Here is a 19,136-nt window from a genome sequence, read left to right on the forward strand (position 1 = left end):
CTACTCTTGATGAATTGTGGTATCGTGTTGAAGCTGCATGGGCAGCTGTACCTGTACACGCCATCCAAGCCCTGTTTGACTCAATGCCCAGGCGTATCAAGGCCGTTATTACAGCCAGAGGTGGTTTTCTGAGTACTGATTTCTCAGGATCTATGCACCCAAATTGCGTGAAAATGTAATCACATGTCAGTTCTAGTATAATATATTTGTCCAATGAATACCCGTTTATCATCTGCCTTTCTTCTTGGTGTAGCAATTTTAATGGTCAGTAGTGTATCTGAAGTTAAAAACACACACTCTGTGTATGTAGAAGTAGATAGAGACATAAACATAATCTTGGCAGAATTTGCGTTTCGCAGATATGCGAAAAAAGCAGCGCAGTGTAAGAAAATACAGAGGATTTCGTCATCGCACGAGTCAAATAAAAACAAAAGGGAAGGATAATAAACATAAACTTCCACTGATGACACGTGTCTCACAAACGAGGAGCTACGACGTGTAAACCTTGTCGTTTGCTGTTGAGATGACAACCGTGCGTTGTGACCCGTGGGCGACGACTAAGCAGCTGCATCGGCCCATCGCAGCGCGGCCGGGCTTAACGCGCCGTGACGTCACTATTGGCGGTCTCCGCCGCGTTATGGAAATGCCCGGCCCAGCCGCCACAAGTGATTACTCTATCGAGCGCTGGTGGCCAGCGCCGATGTTCATCGCCGCTCACTGGAGTGCGCCCGCTCCTCCCCCCTCCCCCCCCCCCTCCCGGTACAAAGCGCTTTGTTTCAGCTGGGATTACGTGATAACTGTGAATGCTGTGAGCGTCTGGCCAGGCAATAAAAGAGGGAAGGCACACGGGACAAAACCGATCGAAATTGACCCAATTGTGACTACAGCCATTGAGCGTATTTTCTGAATCGGCCACAGAAATAGCCTAAGATCCCCACGGGCTGCGATGAAGTCCAGTGGGAAAACGAAAACTCACTAGTTAGCTATGCACCGCCAGATTGCTTCTTTATTCGCGGATGCTAATTCCGTTCGATTTCCTAAAGTACTCCGCCGGGAGATATACAGTATATCTGTTGTGACCTACAGAAAAAAAAAGTTATTCACGAAAACGACATCTTTCTGCACAATTACAACACCTCTACAGAAAATTACCTTAAAATAGACTCCAAAGATTCCTTTGCCTGAGTCAACATGCAGAATACTGTATGCTGTGTAATGTATGAGATATTATTAATATGTATTCTCGGTTATTTATTTATCCCGAGCTTCTATTTTACAGGAAAACTAATCCCATATACTTTAAAAGCATGAATACAGCACACAAAATACGAGGCAAAATATTTTAGAAGTTCACTACACTAAAAAAATGCTTTTTCGTTAAGAACTTTAGCGTATCTTAAATACAACCATCTGACCTTCTAAGATTTTGGTAAACTTCGTGAGTCCAAGGCTAGCTTAGATATGTATGTATAAAGTGAGCCCGAAATACCACACACACACACACACACACACACACACACACACACCCACACCACCTTTGCCAACTCTTCGACTGAACATTAGGAAGGTCGTCAAATTCAAATTGGGATGGGAAATGTTTATAAATCTGATATGAAACGGCTTAACTTACTTAATGAACAGAAGACTTATTTTCCACAATAAAGTTGTAAGTAGGCTGTTTAGGTTTTTATGTTGGTAACGCCATGTAGCGCTCTATATGAAAACCACTGACTGTGCTGTGTGAAGACTGTGGTTGGTTTGCATTGTTGGAGTAATATTGGCGATTGTAGTGTTGGGCAGTTCGTTGTTAACAGCGCGTAGCGTTGCGCAGTTGGAGGTGAGCCGCCAGCAGTGGTGGATGTGGGGAGAGAGATGGCGGAATTTTGAGAGCGGACAATCTGGACGTGTGTCCATCAGAAAGAGTAAATTCGTAATATTGGATATCATGGACTGATACATATATTATGACTTTTGAACACTATTAAGGTAAATACATTGCTTGTTCTCTATCAAAATCTTTCATTTGCTAACTATGCCTATCAGTAGTTAGTGCCTTCAGTAGTTAGAATCTCTTATTTAGTTAGCAGTATTGGCGCTCGCTGTATTGCAGTAGTTCGAGTAACGAAGAGTTTTGTGAGGTAAGTGATTTGTGAAACGTATAGGTTAATGACAGTCAGGGCCATTCTTTTGTAGGGATTTTTGAAAGTCAGATTGCGTTGCGCCAAAAATATTGTGTGAGTTTAGTGTTGATCAGAATAAGTAAAAAGAGAAATGTCTGAGTACGTTCAGTTCTGCTCAGCTGTTTGAAAATCAAATAACGTAAGGGGTTTACCAGCACAGTCATTTATAATTTTTCTAAGGGGACGTTTCAAAGTGTCTGCCATGGTTTCTAATCGATGTCTTAATGCTTGCAACAAAATACAAAATTATGAAAATATGTGATGAGTTGAAACTGAAAATACTTTGTAATGTGGGATAGAGCAGAAAAACAGTTTTAAAAAGTGATAACTACAGACTTCCTCGCTCTGAATGAATTGAAACTGGACATCACAACATTCAGATTTCAGGTTGAAACTAACGAAATTTTTCTGTTCCAGTTGTCGGTGGCCGTATGTTCATAACAATGTCCTGTAGGGTTTCGGATCAACAATCACCGTTAAGTTAGACAATTCGTCCGTAAGCAGAGTTCGTAAGACAATCCGGGGTAGAGTCTGATCGATTCATACGAACCACCATTAGTCCGAAGGGTAATCCGTAAGCAGAGTCCCGGTCGCAGTAGTGTCAACGAGAGTATTCGAAATATGAGGCAGCGGAGTACAGTGACAATCAAACACGAAGTGCTTCAGATGACTCAGTCAGGCTGTATGCAGGATGTTCGGAAATTCCCGTTACAAATGTCTAGGATTTGCAGAGGGAAGGGAGTTCATAATATTTTGAATCGGAACCCATGTCTGGAAACGTAACGTTCCCGTTCTGCGACGGTTTCAATTCAGACGTTTAGCTCATCCACTTCTGCCTGAGGAACTGAATTAACAATTCGAAAGGAAAAACAACGAAACACCCATATATCTTTTAAGTACAGTTAATTGTTTTACTACCTAAACATTACGTGTTTGCTTTATACCAAAACAAAGAAGAACCCGGCATACTGTACGTACACAACAGTACTGATGCGTTACAAGAGCAGCCTGATGTGGACCACCTGGTGTCTTTTCAGTTTCTAGTGCAGCGACCAGAACTCGTGCCTGCAGATCTTCCCCTGTCCCTACAGCAGTCTCGTTCATTAAACTTTGCGCAATACCCCATAAGAAGTATCACACGTCATCCTGTCTACCCTATTGCATACCACGACGAACAACTCTGAGACTTTTCTGTTTCCCTCAGCAGACATGGACACGTTACCCATCAGAACTGAAACCGCCGTAGAACGAAAACAGTATGTTTCCCGATATGCACTCCTATACAAAATATTATGCACTCTTTTCCCTGTTCAAGTCCTTGAAGTTTGTAATGGGAATTTCCGAACACACTGTATACAGTCTGGGACGTGTGGAATCGCCGAGAACACATTGTACCGATGGTCCCGCTTGGAAATCGCATGAAGATCGGTGGCGTTCTCTCGGCAGTGTTCCGACAGTACGGAAAGCAATGCGAGGATGGAGGTGCCCTCCATATTGTCTTTTGACTGTACACTGGCCTCTCTGAAGCTCTATCTGTTGTGGGTCGTGCGTGAAACTACCTCCATGTTTACGTCGTCTACTTCCGGCCAGAATACAACTGAAATGTTAGAGCTGGTAAAAAGTATATTTGAATTAACGTTGAAGTTCAGTTTTACAATTTCTAATGGATTATTGATACATTTACGGATATGATTGTGTAAAGAACATTTAACTGACCAGAGTAAGAAGTAGTCAACAGCTCCGAATACTTCGTGTACTACGGGGTGTTCAAAAAGTGTCTCCGCAGTGCAGTATGATTCTTAGCCGCGCGTGCCATATGCTGCAGTGAATATACCGAAATGAAGCTCAGCGAAATGCAAGTTATTAATTCATTGAACATTCATTTTTACTTACAAATTTTCACATTAAATGATAAAAGTGCCCCCCCCCCCCACCCGGTCCCGTTGTTTAATACACAATTCAATCCGTCTAATCATCTTTCCAAACACAAGCTGGCTGTAGCATTTCTTCTGTAACAGAAGCAGTGAAAGTGGATATTGCAATTTTCAATTCATCGATGGATTTTGGACGGTTTTTATAGACAGTTGCTTTCGCTGCACTCCAGGAGAAAAAGTCAGGTGGTGTTAGGTCGGGCGATCGTGGAGGCCAAAGTCCCTGTCAAATTATGCGATCATCAAAAACATCAGTAAGCAGTGACACTGAAACCCGAGCTGTATGCACGGTTGCACCATCTTGTTGAATATAACCGTTCAGTATTTCACTTCAAGTTCTCCTATGAATGGGTACAGAATATCACTGCAGTATCGTTGTGCGTTTATTGTTTCGTTTAAAAATATGGGACCTACGATCCGACGTCTAGAAAAACGCAATCCAAACTCCTATTTTCACAGAATGAAGCGGTTCCTCACGAATACACAATGGGTTTGCAGTACTCCACATACGAGAATTTTGCGAGTTAATGTACCTGGATAAATGAAACCACGCCTCAAATCAGTGAAAAACGTTTCATTACGATTATCCCTTCCATTTTGTTGAATGAAATTTTTGAACCATTGAAAATAATGCAATCTCTTGCCATGATCAGTAATTTTCAGTACTTGCACGACTGTCACTTTGTATGGGAAAAGTTCTAAGTTTTTGTTTACAACTGTGTGGGCCGTTCCGACACTAACATTTCCTTGTCGAGTTTTCCTACTGACTTGTTCGCACTCATGGACATTTTAATGGAAGTATCGAGTAGTTTATCTGTCACTGAACCCGTACTTCGAAATTTGTTAATCAAATCTGGCACGTATCGCGATGTGGAAGTGTTGTCTCCGGGAAAACTGAATTAAATTTTTGACGAACTGAAACTGTGTATTTACCGCCAGCTTTGAATACTTGTTCGAGTAAAAACACACGTTCTTCAATGGTTAGCATTTTAACCGTGACAAAAACGGAACAAACTAACAAAGGAACTAAACTTAAACGTTCACGTCAACACGTAACGACACACACCAACGATACTGCTGACGCTGGCTGAGATAAACGAAACAGTGGAATGCTGGGAGAGTCCACTGGAAGAGAAGTAACCCAGGCAGGCGAACAACCATACGGCACGCGCCAGCTAACAACCATACGGCACTGCGGAGAGACTTTTTGAACATGCCGTATTTTCACTGTTTATTAGTTGTGCTATGCATACTCAACTAAATAAGCAAGATGTCCTCTTCAACTACACAGTTATCGAAATTCGTAGCAGATAGTAACTTACGCACGTGCCACATTTTCTTCTTGTCTACGTCTCCTGCTCCTATCCTACACTGACGGTAAAAAAAAAAAAAATCGCAACACCAAAAAGTAATTACTGTTGAGTAACGAAATTTCGGGAATACATCTGTCTTAATGTTAGAGTGATATTGTCCATTACAAATGTGAAATACTGGTACATTAGCGGTGGTCTCGCTGTTCTAGGCGCGCAGTCCGGAACCGTGCGACTGCTACGGTCGCAGGTTCGAATCCTGCCTCGGGCATGGATGTGTGTGATGTCCTTAGGTTAGTTAGGTTTAAGTAATTCTAAGTTCTAGGGGACTGATGACCACAGCTGTTAAGTCCTATAGTGCTCAGAGCCATTTGAACCATTTTTTTACATTAATACTCGGCGTAACCACTAGAAAGATGAATGCAAGCATGCAAACTTGCATGCATTGTGTTGTGCAGGTGCCGAATGTCAGTTGGTGGGATGGAGTTCCATGCCTGATGCACTTGGTCGGTCAATACATGGGCGATTAATGCTCTTTGTGGATGACGCTGGAGTTACCGTCTGATGATGTCCCATATGTGCTCGATTGGATGATGATGATGATTATTATTAGTGTTTTAGGGCGCACAACAACGAGGTTATCAGCGCCCGCGCTCGATTGGAGACAGATCTGGTGACAGGCTAAGGCAACCTGTTGATACTCTGGAGAGCATGTTGGTTTACAACAACGATATGTGCCCGAGCGTTATCCGTTGGAAAACTCCCCTGAAATGGCATAACCAAGAGAGTGCTCCTTCTGTCATATAAAATCGCACCCAAGACCGTAACTGCAAATGTAGGTAAAATGTATCCAGCACTCAGACTGTTCTCCTTCTAACACATGGCCATCATTGGCCCCGAGGCAGATCCAATTTCATCAGAAACCGCAACGAACTTCCAGTCATCCAAGGGGTTTCGCTTGAGGACGAAGAAGCTCCGAACGGCGGTGGTTTGTGGTCAGTGGAATGTATGCCACAGATGTCTAGCTCGGAGTTGTCCTTGAAGTGACCGATTTTTAACAGATCGTTCTGTCACTGTGGTCCAACTGCTGCTCAGATTTCTGCTGCAGATGCAGTACTATGCGCCAGAGCTATACGCTGAACACGGTCTTCCCTATCGGTAGTGCCACTTCGCTGTTCTGAGCTCAGTCTTTTTGTGACTGCTCATTTTCGTGACCACCGCTGCCAGGTCTTTTTGCAGTATTGCAGAAGGAACATCCAGCTTCTCGTAGCCCTTATTGCACGTCCACGTTAAAATTGAGTCAGTCGGTAATGGCGTCTTTGTCGTCTTAAGGGGGAAACCACATTAGGAGGCTGTTAGACACTTATTTTTTGAGGTTTTTTAGGTGGGAAGAATTAATTAGAATTTAATCAAATTATGACATCATTTCGTTCATATTTCGAACAGTTTTTCTGAACTTTTTTGAATAATATCAGCCAAAAATAGCAACGTTACGCTGTGATGTCCGCTCAAGTTTGAGTATAGTTCTCCAATTGCGTGCAGTGTGGCCATTCCGATTTTCATCTAAAATTAAAAAGCTTTGATTTTAGATTAATGGCTTATTTTCTAAGCACATGAACCTCAATGCATGTGAAAATAAGGAAAAATTAAAAATTTTGCTGGCGTTCGAACAATTTACTTCGATTTTCATGATTTTTCTCTAATTATCCAAAGAAAAATAGCCTCGAAATCATGACATCATCTTCCACGTTGGTGCACATAATTCGTAATTTTATAAAGAATCATACTGTCAATTTTCATAATGTTCGGTTTTATACTTTTTGTGTTAAACGGCACGCAAATGTGAAAAAAGTCATTTGCAGATAAACGCGTTTTAAAAATAAATTCTCTGAAACTAGAAATTGAAGGAAGTTAACAATAATGTAAAATGCTTACAGATTAATCAGCGATTCTAGCACCATACACTAATCCCTCTTCTTCCTCATAGGCATCTTGTTGCGCTTGCATCAGTGCTTTCCGAGCCTTCCTTCGACTCCAATTAACTACGTCGATTCTGCCGGCCCACGCGCTGCTAATCCATTTGTTCGGCATAATTAAAGCTTTGCGTACCTACTAGAATCCCTGACCATCATAAGGGATGAATTTCCTTCATTCAATGAGCCCGCTGCTAAATACGACGCTAATTCAACGACTATTAGTACGGAGTGCAAGTGTTTAGGAGCTAATCGCCAAATTGTGGAATTAAAACTTTCATTCGAATTTTGTATGTGGCCACTTACACATCTCTCCAGCAATTCATGCCTTGATAAATCTTCATATATTGGAAAAATTTCGTGCCTGTATCCGAGGTGCACTCGGTTCTATGCTCATAAAATCTAAACGAATGCCAATTTCGCTTTGAAATTCTGACAGTGTTTTATTGGATAGTTAAGCTGACGATTTATGCTATTAAAAATCGGATTTTTTGAACCTTCTAATGTGGTTTCCCCCTTGAAAGCATTCTTGACTAACATCAACTGATCACGTGCAATCTCAAAGGTAACTAACGCCCACGGCCTTCACTGTGTGTATTTACTGAAAACCTGATTTGCATCCTCATAGTGGCGGTACTAGCGCCACTATTATGCGACAGGCGCGAATTTTGAATACATATCATCTTTCAGATGTAGAAACAGGCCTACTACCTTTCGCTTATCTCGCACAACCCCATCTTAGTGTTGTGATTTTTTCCGCCATTGTATTAATGGTGGCAATCTTCCTCTGATTGACAGTAGAACTGAGGAACTACGTGTGCTGTGGTACGTCGCATGGTGACGTAACTGCCGGATGTTAATACAGTAACGGCAGCCCAGCAAAAACTTGATAGTAGCGCAACCCCCCCCCCCCCACCTCCCCCTCGAGCGTTTGAGATAGGACGTCAGGAATTGAAAAAAAATAGATTTTTCAAAAATATGTTCTTTTTGTAACGCTCATCTTTCTGAGGAGTTTGATATATAGAACATGTATGTTCGAGCATGTGTAAGACATGTTATTTGGTCTTAAGAGTGCCAAGATGCAGTGCCTTGCCTCTTCACACAGCATTCTTCTATAGCACGTCACCGTATTTCGCTCTGTGAAATTCAAACATGTATATTTTGTAAAGAAAGCCACCAAACCTATATTCAGGAACATGGAAATTAAAATGTCCCGTGATGTCTCTTCTGCTCCCAGTCGGCCGGTTTGACATTCTACACTCTTCAGAAAATTTGCTCTCTTTATTGCCTATTAACTCTCTCTTTTGTGTAGCATAAAATTAAATATAGGAAACATAAAAATAGTAAAGACGAGAGACAAATAAGACAGTATACATTTCTCTCTACTCTTATACGGCAGCTTTCCTTTCTGCGAAAGAATCTCTTACCTCATCAACGTTCACCTTTTGCTACATGAAAAATCAAAATGTCGTTGCCTAATACTATAAAAGCCGTTAATATGAACAGAACCCAAGACTGATGTGGTTTCTCGATTTGATTACGTCTATTTTGTCATTGTCAACTAAATAAAACGAAACATGCCTTTCTAATACTGCAGCAGTTGTAACACACTCCAAATAAGCGAGATTGTTTTGGCACAAATGGTCATTTTTGTCTATCACATTTGTATAAATAACACAACAGAATATAATTCACGAAGTACCAATATCACATACTTTTTAGGTCTACTACAAGCAAAACGTTTTGTGTTAGGAAATAATTTCACATTTCATTCTTATGCTCCAGTTTCTCAAACATGAGATCGAAAAGTAGTAGTACGAAATTTTTATTTAAATTTGGAATCGTCATATTTTTCCATATACTTTTTGTGATGTCCCCGTTTCTTCTCATTCCTCGTTGTAACAAACAACCTTGTCATCACTAATTCTGTAACTAATGCTGCCATTGTGAGAACCTGTTCTCCGCTTACCTTCACTAACCCTGCCAGAATCACCAGTTCAGTTACCCGTGTTTATTCTGCGGTTAGGCGTTATTATGTGTTCGTACAACACGTTTTTCGCGGTATTCCGAGAATAGAACTTCAGCGGCTTCTAGCCGGGGAATGTAAAACTGGCCCTTAGTATTTTAGTGATCTGGCAAAAATGTTCTGTCAAAATTCCATCTTCTTGTATACACCGAGAAGATTAATATGCAATCTTTCTTACTTGTTGTTCTTGTTAGTCGTATATTTCTACTCTGGTAGTCTGAATCTATGGACTTCGCTAGTAATTATAACAACGCTGATTATTCGCACACCCAATCAACCACCTAAACAAACAGCATTTGGCACTCACACGTTCGCGTTTTTTCGGCTCAGCTCATATGTCCCCGTCCCCTTTCGTCTGTGGGGAAGTTTTGTAATTCTAGATGTGACGGGGATTCCCCTGGTAGAGACATCACGTACACTATGCGCACATTCAAAAATCCACTTATGACTCGTTCAGAAATCAACTTATAATGTGTTCAAAAATGTTCAGAACTGAACAGGGGATGCGTTTCAAAATCGTGTGAATAATCCATAGACCAACGTGCACTGAATGCTAGGCGCCTTGTGCCACAAGGATTTTTTCTTCAAGAATATGAATTTGGCGCCCCCTGAAAGTGCCGCCCGGGGCAGATACCTGGTTTCACCCCCCCCCCCCCCCCCGTCCACCCCTAGGTCCTGGTCTGAGTAGCTGCTTTCCCTGCCTTACAAACACCAAGACTCACTCGGTAGGGCACAACAGTAAACAGCAGCTCTCTCAGCCCATCAGGACAGTGCACGCCACTGATCCTCCTTCTCGGCTTCACGTCGCTCAGACCATAAGCAGAACACGTTCTGGAGATTACCCGGCGAAGCTCTGTCGCTATATTGCTGGGTAAGCAAGGCGAGCCAGTGCAGACTTCGTTACCAACTACGAGGGTCTGCTGACGCGATACAGGAGCTTCACCACGTCTACCCAGATGATACCTCGCGGAGCTGAATGCTACAGTCAGAGCCAGATTGTAACTGGGAATGCTGATAGGGCAACTCGTCGCTTTTTCCTGCAGCCGATCTGATCGTTTTAGCGAGTGTATGACTGTCAGTAGTCTGCAAAAAACTGCATATTAAACGGTAGCAGCCCACTGAATCAGGTTACTTTATTTTATTAACAGTCAATTGAAATGAAAGAAAAATCGTTTATAAAGGTGATAAAGGGCATCAACTGATTTCTTATAAAAGTATCCGGTCACTTCTATGTAAATACGCAGTTGACCACTACGTATAACGAGAAATGGAATGGACCCGCCAGATTAAAAGGAGGGAGGTTTTTTTTTCGTCAGCAGAGAAGCAGTAACAGCAGAATCGGGAAATCGGTCGGTCAAGAGAGCTCAGTGTTCCCGAACGTGAACTAGTGATTGGATGTCACCTGAGTAAAAACTCCATCAGGGACATATCAAACCTTCTAAAGCTGCCCAAGGACACTGTTGGTGATGTGATTGTAAACAGGAAACGCGAAGGAAGAACCGCAGCCAAACCTTGATCAGGCAGGCGTAATGTACCGACGGTTTTCTTCTTCCGTGTCCGAATGCACCAATTATATATGTACCGACGGTCATGTGCCGTTAAGTATTACGGAACGTGGCTGTAAAAATTCGAATAAAACCAACGGAAGGAATCCCTCGCGAATTTCGAAATACTACTAGTAGTCCAGGCAATGCAATGACTGTGCGTAGGGTGTTATAATAATTAGAGGACAACGGTCGAACAGCTCCTTGTAACCGACGCGTTTCTGTAGTCAGTGGTTCACAGTGCTTGAGGCAGTCGACTGGAAAGGAGAGGTTTGGGAGTGATAAATCACGCTGTACCCTGTCGCAGTCCGATGGAAGGGTTCGGTTTTGGCGAAATCCTGGAGAAAGCTGCCTGCCATCATGTGTAGTGCCAACAGTGAAGTACAGGGGAGATGATGTTAGGTGCCGGCCGGTGTGGCCGTGCGGTTCTAAGCGCGTGAGTTTGGAACCGCGTGACCGCTACGGTCGCAGGTTCGAATCCTGCCTCGGGCATGGATGTGTGTGATGTCCTTAGGTTAGTTAGGTTTAAGTAGTTCTAAGTTCTAGGGGACTGATGACCTCAGTAGTTAAGTCCCATAGTGCTCAGAGCCATTTGAACCATTTTTTGATGTTAGGTTATGGGGTTGTTTTTCGTTTTCCGGATGGGGTCTCCTTATTATGCTTTTTAAAAAACTAAAACTAAATTCCTACCGAACAGGCTGTGAAGTCCCAAAGGTACCGACCGGCCGCCGTATCATCCTCATCCCACAGGCGTCACTGGATGCGGATATGGAGGGGCATGTGGTCAGCACACCGCTCTCCCGGTCGTATGTCAGCTCACGAGACCGGAGCCGCTGCTTCTCAATCAAATAGCTCCTCAGTTTGCCTCACAAGGGCTCAGTGCACCCCGCTTACCAACAGCGCTCGGCAGACCGGATGGTCACCCATCCAAATGCTAGCCCAGCCCGACAGCGCTTAACTTCGGTGATCTGACGGGAACAGGTGTTACCACTGCGGCAAGGCCGTTGGCTTATTATACTTAAGACAACGCTAAAGACGGAAGAATTTTCAGGAAATTTTACAGCATTGTGAACTGTGTACAGTTGAGGAACGGTTCGGAGAAGACGATTGTTTGTATCTACATGACAATGTACTACCCTGTTACATAGCAACGTCTCTGAGGTAATAGTTTGTGGGCTATAACATTCCTAGAAAGGACTGGCCTGTCCAGAGTTCCGACCTGAGTCCAGTGGAACACCTTTGCGATGTTTCAGAACGTCAGCTTCACTCCATACCCTAACGTCCAACATCACAACCTTTCTGGTTTTGACTCTTGAGGAATAATGAGCCAACATTGCTATACAGACATTCAGATACCTGAATTGAAAGTATTCCCAGCAGAATTCAAGCCATCATAAAAGCAAAGGGTGGAAAACCCCATATTATCGTCCACTGATAAGTCTTCAGATAATTTTTATCAGATTCTGTATATGGACAATAATTACGTTTTACAAACACAAATTTTTCTGCATGCTAAAGTGAGTCCCGTTCAGAGTCATTGACTGGGCAAAAATTACAGTGTTGAAACGGAGTTCAGTTGTTCTCTTCATATGCATGCAGTTCATTTCACCAAGTTGTGTCCGGCAGACTTAGCTAAACTTTATATGATTCGCTTAGGCTGACTTACATTACCCAAGTGGTAAGGCACCTAACGCAGCGGCGAATCTCAATTGCGACACTGAAGAGACCGCGTCGAGATTTTTCTTTTAAGGTATGATCTTACTTCCACGATCAGGATATCATGGTACCGTCCACACTCTCTCCACTTCCCTTAAAACTTTTGATACGCACTTTTCAGGGGAGAATGAAGATCGAGTTCTGTTTCTGAAAGGAGTTCTTGGAAGTGTGTATGACTGAAGCATAAGCTCATTCAATGAAAACCTGAAGATCCACTCTGTTCCAGCTATTGGTACGACGTGTAGAATTTCCTGGGTGTTATTATCATCTCATGTCCTCTCGTCGCTTCCAGTAACTGCGCACGGGGTTCCCATCAGTGTGAGGAAAAAATTAGCTTTACGAGAAACAAGGTTAGGCTTCCTACATGCTACACCATTTCTGCATAGCCCATGTTTCCATCCATTGTGTCTCTTCAGACTATAATTACACTCAACAGTTGCACTATTTGACAGCTTTCTGATTAAACCAGAAGAATACTTTTTGTGGCTACCACTCAAGTACATCTAATAACGTTAATGAAGTTAACTTATTCCCAGTAACATTTATTGACGTAAATACTTTTCCCAAAGGAATCGTAGTCTCCATTTAGGTTACCACTGGACACTCAAACGTCATAAATCTAAACTGGTCAATGTCATTGCTATGTATGGATGGGGAGTTACATAGTGTTACCTCGTAGTCCCTTGCTATGTATCCCAGAGGTGTTTGTATTTCCACCTGTCCTTTTCTGGATATTTGTTGCTTTGACGGTATGCCATGTTCACGTAACGACTGGCACATCAGTTCAGCTCCAGCCTACTCCATTTCGAGCTCGCTTGATGGAACTTTAATAAAAATTTTAAGTCTGCGTAGTAAAGTTATTCTGCTGCCCAGCACCATGTTTCAGTTACGTTTATCTGAGTTTCGGGTTCTGCGATGGTTCACCCGACAGAGCAGCTGGTCAGTACAGAACATTGCTTTACACTTGTGAAAACAGCTGCAGAAATGCACCACACGATGAAGCAATTTTTTCATAAAAGCTTTTTAGGTCAAATACAAATATGTAACTACAAGAAGAGTTTGAAAAACAGTCGAATATCGACTGCTGATGACGATCGGCCGTCAACTGGTATCGTACCATAAAATATTCAGAAAGTGAAGGATATGATTATTGCAATATCATCAGCAGACCAACCAAGACTTCTGCAACACTTTAGAAACAGAGTGTCGTAAATACGATAGTATTCTGTAAGAAGAACTGAACCGACAAGGATTAAGGTGGAACTGGTGCCACGACTCGCTTAAGACCATCAGAAGCAACATAGTGGGTAAGTCTGCCGAGAACATAGACAACTTCTTCCAGACGTTCCAAATCTCCTTTCAAGGTGTTCATTGGTAACTGAAGTTGGGTTTATGACTACGACATTCAAAGTAAGCAGCAATCGTCGTATTGGAAGAGTCCACCTTCTCTTCGACCCAAAAAGATCTTCAAGTGGAGAGCAACATTAAGTCCTCGTTGATCTCTTTCATTTTTATTTTTTATGTTGACGGGATTGTTCATAGAGTTTTTCCCTACTGGTTAGATGTCAATAGATAATTCTATTTCGATATTTTGAAACATTTGAGGGAAGACATAGAGAAAATCTTCACAGAATTAGAGTAGGAACAATAGGGTATTCCAGTATACGGCTTACGTTTTTCAGGTATTATTTACTAAAGTCAAGATAACGGTTGTCACCACCCACTGTGCGAACTGTGTGACCTGTTACCAAGTGGAGTTGACAGTAAAGACCTCAGCGAAGAAAGAGTACCAAGGTGTACAGGGTTCGTGGAATAATTTAGATTTGAAAGTTGTTCTTTCATTTATTGATATCTTTTGTGAAAATAATTGTGTGGATCGTAATTGTTAAGAGTCCACAAATGGAAGCACACCAGAGCAGACGGCTGTGAACGTGTCTAACATGCACAGCATGATTAGAGAAGGCACACAGAAAATTACATATTATTCAGTATATACCATCTGATTCCGCGAGCCACCTGATCTGGGAAACTTTTTCCGTGATCGTAGTATTTCGTGCACACTCAGCCTTTCGTATGATCTCTTGTTCGCCTTCTTTTTTTCTTTCTTGCAGTATGAGGACTCGTATCTGGAGCAGTAGGACCAATCATGAAGTTAGTAATCCAGAATTCTTTTTCATTCTCCGTACACTACGTTTTAAAATAACGCTTAAACATTCATTCACGAGAGGAACACTGATATTCTTTCCCCATTAAGCCCAGATAACAGAGGAGTGACCAAGTGACCAAAGATGAGACGAACTTTTTTCTTAGTAAAAAAAATGAAGGTATCATTTTCAATTGATTGCATCAGGGAGTGCCTCCTTCCATTTCGAGGCATATATCACAAAGAAAGTTATCTATAAGATCATAAGAACATAAAAAATAGTATGACTTGTTTGCTATAAAGAATAATGATTAATAAAAACCTTCCATGAACAAAAGAAATAAAATCTTATTGACTACTTCCTTATTTTACAACAAGGGTGCGTTTCAAACACGACAGAAACTTTGAGATGGGTGTAGTCCCTTCCAAGGGGACTACTTACGGGGTGTTTCACAATTCATGTTATACATATCTAGAAGTTCTAGTGGAAACTTAGTAGATCAAGTTTTACATAGGAATCCATGTCCAAAAACGACGCCTGTAAATGTATTTATATACAGGGTGATTCCTTGGTGATGTTACAGACTTTCAGGGATAATGCAGACGGATATACACTCCTGGAAATTGAAATAAGAACACCGTGAATTCATTGTTCCAGGAAGGGGAAACTTTATTGACACATTCCTGGGGTCAGATACATCACATGATCACACTGACAGAACCACAGGCACATAGACACAGGCAACAGAGCATGCACAATGTCGGCACTAGTACAGTGTATATCCACCTTTCGCAGCAATGCAGCCTGCTATTCTCCCATGGAGACGATCGTAGAGATGCTGGATGTAGTCCTGTGGAACGGCTTGCCATGCCATTTCCACCTGGCGCCTCAGTTGGACCAGCGTTCGTGCTGGACGTGCAGACCGCGTGAGACGACGCTTCATCCAGTCCCAAACATGCTCAATGGGGGACAGATCCGGAGATCTTGCTGGCCAGGGTAGTTGACTTACAGCTTCTAGAGCACGTTGGGTGGCACGGGATACATGCGGACGTGCATTGTCCTGTTGGAACAGCAAGTTCCCTTGCCGGTCTAGGAATGGTAGAACGATGGGTTCGATGACGGTTTGGATGTACCGTGCACTATTCAGTGTCCCCTCGACGATCACCAGTGGTGTACGGCCAGTGTAGGAGATCGCTCCCCACACCATGATGCCGGGTGTTGGCCCTGTGTGCCTCGGTCGTATGCAGTCCTGATTGTGGCGCTCACCTGCACGGCGCCAAACACGCATACGACCATCATTGGCACCAAGGCAGAAGCGACTCTCATCGCTGAAGACGACACGTCTCCATTCGTCCCTCCATTCACGCCTGTCGCGACACCACTGGAGGCGGGCTGCACGATGTTGGGGCGTGAGCGGAAGACGGCCTAACGGTGTGCGGGACCGTAGCCCAGCTTCATGGAGACGGTTGCGAATGGTCCTCGCCGATACCCCAGGAGCAACAGTGTCCCTAATTTGCTGGGAAGTGGCGGTGCGGTCCCCTACGGCACTGCGTAGGATCCTACGGTCTTGGCGTGCATCCGTGCGTCGCTGCGGTCTGGTCCCAGGTCGACGGGCACGTGCACCTTCCGCCGACCACTGGCGACAACATCGATGTACTGTGGAGACCTCACGCCCTACGTGTTGAGCAATTCGGCGGTACGTCCACCCGGCCTCCCGCATGCCCACTATACGCCCTCGCTCAAAGTCCGTCAACTGCACATACGGTTCACGTCCACGCTGTCGCGGCATGCTACCAGTGTTAAAGACTGCGATTGAGCTCCGTATGCCACGGCAAACTGGCTGACACTGACGGCGGCGGTGCACAAATGCTGCGCAGCTAGCGCCATTCGACGGCCAACACCGCGGTTCCTGGTGTGTCCGCTGTGCCGTGCGTGTGATCAGTGCTTGTACAGCCCTCTCGCAGTGTCCGGAGCAAGTATGGTGGGTCTGACACACCGGTGTCAGTGTGTTCTTTTTTCCATTTCCAGGAGTGTATGTATGAATTTGAGGTAAGGGTTTCTGTACCGGACACGAACAAGTCTAAAGTTACAAGCGAAAATCATTCATATAGCTCTCTCAATGGTATACATGTACCGGTACTGTTGTTAGGAATGTATGGTGTGCAACTTTCAGAGGTGATAGTATGGACCAAGGCAACAAAAAAATATCTGGTAAACATGAGTTCTAAAAATCATTCATGAGGAGCTATTAGCACTCATTCATCTTCGATAGTGTGAAACACATCGCCTCTGTTGAGCAAGTACTCATAGCTCTTAAGGTATGCATTTTAAGAACCTATGTTCATTAGACTTTTTTTTCTTATTTTGGTCTTTACTACAACGTCTGCAAGTTTCCTACACTACAGTCTTAGCAACAACATTAGTGGAATATGTAGATTAGATTAGATTAAATTTACTTTCATTCCAATTGATCCGTAGTGAGGAGGTCCTCCAGGATTGGAATGATTCCTTGTAACCTTACACTTATTCGTGTTACACTTACCTCAAATTGATACATTTATCCTTCTCCATCATCCTTGAAAGGTTTTACCATCACCACGGAATCACCCTGTACATACATACATTTACAGGCACCGGCACCTGTAACTTTGGGGCTCAGTAGCATCGCTGGACGTTGTTTCCGGACATGGGTTCCTACGCAAAACTTGATCTACTGAGTCGCCTCTACAACCTCTAGAAGCGTGTAACATGAATTGTGAAACATCATGTAGAAAGCGATGATGCCGAGTAAAATCTAGATATTTCGTAATAGTTGCAATTAATTTATTTCGTGAAGTTTTGGGTGCAACCTCATTCTTCTGCTTCTATCAGTGCCATATAAAGACATTAAAAGCTTTTGAAATGTGATGTTACAGCAAACTACTGGAAAACAGGTGAATAGTTCGAGTAATTCATGAAGAAACAGTAAATAGAATTCGAGAGATTTATAGCACAACAGGTCCTGAGAGATCAAGGAATAATTAATCTGGTTAGGAAGGGACATGTGGGGGCCAAACATTGGATAGAGGATGCAGTAGCTATGCAGATATGAAACGACTTGTAAAAGTTACACTTACATGGAGAGCTGCATCGAACCAATCTTCGCATTGATGACTACAATGAACTAGATCCTATTATCGTCCGTCTTTACACACACACACACACACACACACACACACACACACACACACACACACAACTTGAAGTGAGAACGAACTGTTTAAACTAGTTCATCTGACTGTGTATCGTGTGTTATGTAAAATGTTTCTGTAAGAGCTGAAGTATTTTGCTTTTTAATTTCGATTCCGGGAAATGCCATGTCATGTTACGTACATTCAAATTGTGTAATCGTTCGACTTCAGGGTAGAATGTGTTACACTTGTTTCCGTAACCAAACTTCCTAACACAGCCTACTGCATTAGAATCCTGGTGATAGAAAGAATCTTCAACAACAGAATTTGTTCATTTACGAGAGGGAAATTCTTGTCTTAACAGTTTCCCAAAGGCAGACTCCGCCAGTACTCTAAAATGGGTAAACCTCTTTCGGTTTTCTTGGACTGTTACGTTGAAATGATAACTCAAGGTTTCAGATATCACCTCTGTAACCGCCGGGGGATGACCGTCATAGCTGATAGCTGACGCTTCGCCGCTAACTTTTTTATGAAACAGTCAGACGAATTACTTCTTTTAGAGGTCAAGCAAAAATCACGCAACTTGCATACGCTGGCAGAAAGTATCTAAGTGTTCGCTACTGATTGACGTTGATGGTGAGACCGTACTATCGGGAAGTAAAGAATGTGACGCAGTCCTTAAACACTGTCTGAGCATGTAGCGCTCGCTTCCAGGCATAGTTAAAGGTATAGATGCTGCCATGGCTGAGTTGTTTCTGGACTTTCTGATCGCAGTGACTTGTCTGATGACAGAAAAAAAACAAAGTATATGCATGAGACAAGATTTTCTTTTATGTTTCGGAATCCTATGCTCATTTGTGGGCAATGCCCTGCAAACGCTGACCTGCAACTGGTTTAGAATTAGTCGTCCGGTCTGTTAGCGAAGCAGTGAGCGTGTCTGACTGTGACGCGGAGGTCCCGGATTCGATTCGCGGTTCTTGGTTAAAAAATTGGATGGGTCTGCACTCAGGTTCTTGAGGCCAATGGGAGAGCATTTGAAAGAGAAGTAGTGGTTCCAAGATTTGGTAGCTTGGCAACGGCTGGGAAAGTGAGATGGTGATTACATGCTCTTCCGTACAGCATCCGAATGGCGCCATTGGCAG

The 19,136-nt window shown here is 43.1% G+C and overlaps 1 pseudogene; it reads right to left on the bottom strand.

Annotated features, from left to right (window-relative positions):
* Positions 1-11,855: 11,855 nt before the first annotated feature.
* On the bottom strand, positions 11,856-11,973 carry LOC126189891 (5S ribosomal RNA; annotated as a pseudogene).
* Positions 11,974-19,136: the final 7,163 nt, after the last annotated feature.

The sequence above is a fragment of the Schistocerca cancellata genome, chromosome 5 (assembly GCF_023864275.1).
Source record: "Schistocerca cancellata isolate TAMUIC-IGC-003103 chromosome 5, iqSchCanc2.1, whole genome shotgun sequence".
Lineage (NCBI taxonomy): Eukaryota > Metazoa > Arthropoda > Insecta > Orthoptera > Acrididae > Schistocerca > Schistocerca cancellata.